A 5,035-nucleotide genomic window follows, 5' to 3' on the forward strand; every position below is an offset into this window, starting at 1 on the left:
GCACAATGGGGCAGCAGCATTTGAACTGGCTTTCACTCATGTGTATGAAAAATGCCATCCTGAAGACCATTGACTTCAAGCCAATTATAAAGCAATTCTCTGCAAAGAAATTTCACAAATGTTTGTGTTGAACACTTGATTAATAATTCATAGTAATTTCATACTGTGCCATCTCCATCTGTATTGTTTACCGATTGAGTATCATTTATATATTGAAATGTTTGTGTTTTTCAATGCTCATGTTATATTGGTTCAAACGTTTGTGTTGATTAATCTTTGCTGTACAGCATGTTTTTTAATGTTTAAACACTGATTTTGTTGGAAGTATCAATAAATATATGTTTAATTTTATCGACCATTTACATTTTTATTCCTGTGAGTGGTTGTGTAGGTAGGGGCCCCAGTGTACTGCTTTGCCCGGGGGCCAATAATGCTGTTAAGACGGCCCTGTGTGCAAGGCAGAGTTGTATGTGGGCTTCTGTGTGCTCCCAGGAAAGAAACTAGAGCTGCTCATCGCTTTTGCTGTATCTTGAGTGATGCCTTGAAGAGAGTTAAATATAGCTCTTAGGGCTAATGGAATCAAACACAGATTGAGTGACTGAATATCATCTCCATTCAGCACAAGGGTTGCCCTGATAGACCAAGCTGCTTGTCACTATAATTTGCCATCCCCAACTGACTTCTCCAGCTTTGGTCTTTTACACTGTTCCAATGAATCCCAATGTAAGTTCCTGGAATAAGAGTCAAGAGAGTTTTATTGTCATGTGTCACCAGATAGTACAATGGAATTATTGCTTGCTGCAGCACAACAGAATATGTAAACATAATACAGGCGTCTTCATGCTGCAAAGCCAGGATTGGACTCAAGCCACCTGAGAGTCCATAAAACAACAGAACGTAGACCAGACCTTGAGGGATAGCCACGATGACAAAGCTTATATCTAGCTATCTATATACTATTAAAACTGTGTGTGTGTGTGTGTTTGTGTCAGATTTGACCTCTTTGATTCCTTAGTCCGCCAGCACCACACACTGAATCTCCGTCATTTTTTCCATTTCGCTAGCTAATTCACTTTTACATTCACGGATGCACTCAAAACACCCATTTTAAAATAAAATACTCCCCCCCCCACTCACTCATTTTGTCTCCTCCTGCTGGCCAGCGACCATAACGGCTGCTGACGCCCCGCTCCGCTCCAAAAACGGCGACATTTTTCCCTACCGCTGGTGCCCGGCCCGGCTCTGTCATGCTGCCTCAAGCGAAACATCGGATCTTCAACCGCTGCTTTTCCAGCAGCGGGGGAACAGCCAGCGCGACAGAGCCGGCGTCTCAGAAGTGCCGAAGATGCGAGGCCTCACAGTCTCTAATCGTGCCGCTTTCACTGACTTTTCATTCCACAGTGAATTCAGTTCAGGGTCTGAAGCACGTTCGGGGACCAGACCCTACGGGTCTGCATTTGGTCTAGTATACTATTAAAAGTCTCATCTTGTATGTGTGTTGTATGTATGTTTTATATCTTCCTCAAAACGCTGACTCACATTTTTACCAACCACGCCGTGCTCAGGTTCACTTAAGATTTCATCCTATATTTCACGTTGTCCACGATTAAAGTTTTTAAAAAGCCAAAAAACACTTCTCAGAGCTTTTTCCAGCAGCTTCCAGTAACTATGTCACAATACCATCTCACAGACGTCCAATCACAATGGATCTCATTTACAAATGACATCAAAATGGGACGTTGCCGACGGTAACCGCAGCTTCTCACAGAGAGCCTTTTTCCAGCAGTTTCCAGTGATGATGTCACAATGCCACTCACAGTGCACCAATCACAATGGGCTCTCAAGCTGCCGAGTGCCATAATGACATCACAATGGGACATTGTCAATGGTAACCGCAGCTTCTCAGAGAGCCTTTTTCCAGCAGCTTCCAGTGATGATGTCACAATGCCACTCACAGTACACCAATCACAATGGGCTCTCAAGCTGCCGAGTGCCACAATGACATCACAATGGGATGTTGCCAACGGTAACCACAGCTTCTCACAGACAGCCTGCAATGCCACTCACAGTACACCTATCACATTAGGCTCAAGCTGCCCACTGTCACAATTACATCACAATGGGACTTTGCCAACGGTAGCTGCAGCAGGAGAGGTTGCCAAAGGCGGGCCCTATGGGGGGGGGGAGGGGGGGGGAGGCTTCAGTTCATCTGTGAGAGGGCCTGGCCAAAGGTGCCATAGAGGGAGAAAACGAGAGGGAGAGGGGTAGAGAGTGTTGCACAGGGCCGGTTCATGGGCTCGCCGGCCTCCTGTATTTTCTGCGGCGAGATAGACCGTGTCCCACGATACATATGGAAAGCGTGAGGTTTCTGCCCCTGTACAAATATCTCAAGGGGCTGCTCCTCAAGTTCTGGTTGTCCAGTGTTTCAATAAGATACCCTCTCATCCTTCTAAATTCCAATGTATACAAGCCCACTCGCTCCATTCTTTCAACATGACAGTCCCACCATCCCGGGAATTAACCTCTTGAACCTGCGCTAAACTCCCTCAATAGCATGAATGTCCTTCCTCAAATTTGGAGACCAAAACTGCACACAATACTCAAGATGTTGTCTCACTAGGGCCTTGCACAGCTGCACAAGGACTTATTTGCTCCTATATTCAACTCCTCGTTATGAAGGACAACATTCCATTAGCTTTCTTCACTGCCTGCTGTACCTGCATGCTTACTTTCAGTGACTGATGAACAAGGATACCCAGATCTCGTTGTACTTCCCCTTTTCCTAACTTGACACCATTCATATAATAATCTGACTTCCTGTTCTTGCCACCAAAGTGGATAACCTCACATTTATCCATATTAAACTGCTTCTGCCATGCATCTGCCCACTCACCCAACCTGACCAAGACACCCTGCATCCTCATTGCATCCTTTTCAGTTCACACTGCCACCCAGCTTTGTGTCATCTGCAAATTTGCTAATGTTACTTTTAATCCTTAGAACTTTTAATTCTGCTATGGTAGATTACAACTCAATGGTATGAACACTGATTCTCCTATTTTAGATAACTAACCAACAATGCCAATCCCCTCCCTTCATTCCCCCTCTTTTTCCTGTGCCTCAACTTGATGTGCACCCATTTCTACCACTATCCCAGCCCCCATTCCTCTTCCACCTAGATACCTTCCCCTGACTTCACCTCTTATCTCAGCCTTTTTTCACCCCTGGCCTTTGTCCAACCATCTGCCAATCAATTCCCTACCTTTAATCTTGATCAAATTCCACCACTTGCACGCTTTTGTCTCCTCTCAACGTCTGCAGCCTTTGTTGATGTCGCCACCCTTCTCTCCTATCTGACTCATCTGTCAATCAACCTCTCCTCGCCTGGATCCACCTCTCGCTTGCTCGCTCTTGTCCCACCCCTTTCTACCAGCTATCTCCCCTCTTAAAACTGTCTGAACTAGGTTAACCAGTCTTACATTTTACACAAGATTCTGGCATCTGCATTCATGTGTCTGAGTTACTTATTCGTTTAACATGAGATCGAATCTGGAAGGCTGCCACATGCCCAGGTGCTGTTCCTCCAATTTACATTAGAATGTGAGTGGGATGGAGAATTAAAATGATAGATAACTAGAAGCGCAAGGTCACCAGCGATCTGACTGCAAGTGGTTTGCTTATAGTCACCAAATCAGCACTTACTTTCTGCAATAGTAAATACAATTCACTAGATTGGAGGCAGTGCAGGTGAATTACTGCTCTATGTGCAAGAATCAACACAGATATTGTCGTAAACCCTTATTATCTAACAAATGGTGTTTCACAGAATTTCCTAACTGCGTATGCAACAAAATTCAACCAATCAATCATACAGAAACCCCCAAACACCTGTCCTGAAAAGCAATCCATTCAGTGAGCAAAGAAATCATCAACTTGTTTGAATCTCACTTTACAACACTTTTTCTTTTGTTGTCTTGTCTAGCCATCTGGAGATAATTGTAGATAGATACTGAATAAGCAGTATTTCAGCAATACTGAAATATTTTAAAATTCTGCAGGAACTTAATGGGGATAGGCAGACAAAGTTTTACATCAGAGCAGCAAAAGTTTCCATAGATGTGCAAGGCAAGCAATACCCAAAGTTATCAGATAGCTGGGAGAATGCTTAAATGTCTGCTGGAATGAATTCTATTGGTGTGGAGGCCTACCAAGTGCAGCAATAGCATAAAATTCAATACAAATATGTCTATCCTATTCTATCAGTTAATAAACTTAGCTCTCGAGAATATACAAACAAGTGGTTTGCTGGGAAGATATCCAACATAGAGCGATAGGTAGAATGTCCTCTTATACTGTGAAATCCAAAATATGGCCAAGATATTAGAGTAGCAAAAAACCAACTACAGAACACATGTGAAGGAAAAAAGATCTCCCCTGTATCTTTATCTTGCCTTCATTTTCTGCATTTGTATTTTTCTTTTATTTCTCCCTGTAGTGTCCCTCAGCCTGTTGCCAGCTTGCACAAAAGAAAAATTAGTCCTAATCAAGTGGTTTATCCCATTATTGTCTACTCATTCCAGCTTCTACAATCCAGTTAGCTCTGTTGCTAGCAGTCTTTTCTACATATAAAGATTGTAAGAAAGTAGATAAACTAGAATGACTCTCCAGTGGAGCACAAGTGGAGAACTTGACAATTTTGCTGAAAAGCTACAAGTAATGGTTATCATATAATTAAATCCTATTGCTTTTTTTGATCGCTACTATAGCATTGCTCATAAAAGGGCAAGAAATAGTAGTTTTAATGAAGGCTTAACAGCGTGAAAACAATTGTTGTATGTCTACAAAGACTCTGGGACCTTTTGAGCACTTCGTGTTTTATTTGTGAAGTTCCCTTTGTATCCAGGCTTCAAATCTCACCAAAATATTAATTGATCATTTACCTTGCTTGGTGGTTGTGGATCTTCACTGGCTGCAAAACTACTGCTGAGTACTCCTACGCAACATTGTATTTTTACTTTCCAGAATCCCTTTGATA

The 5,035-nt window shown here is 42.8% G+C and overlaps 1 protein-coding gene across 1 annotated transcript in view; it reads left to right on the forward strand.

The window, feature by feature from the left end:
* The window catches only part of cfap77 (cilia and flagella associated protein 77), a 156,662-nt gene that overhangs the window by 7,779 nt on the left and 143,848 nt on the right, over positions 1–5,035 (forward strand). The gene's annotated exons all lie outside the window — the stretch shown is intronic.

Source organism: Amblyraja radiata, chromosome 32, assembly GCF_010909765.2.
Source record: "Amblyraja radiata isolate CabotCenter1 chromosome 32, sAmbRad1.1.pri, whole genome shotgun sequence".
In the NCBI taxonomy this organism is placed as follows: domain Eukaryota; kingdom Metazoa; phylum Chordata; class Chondrichthyes; order Rajiformes; family Rajidae; genus Amblyraja; species Amblyraja radiata.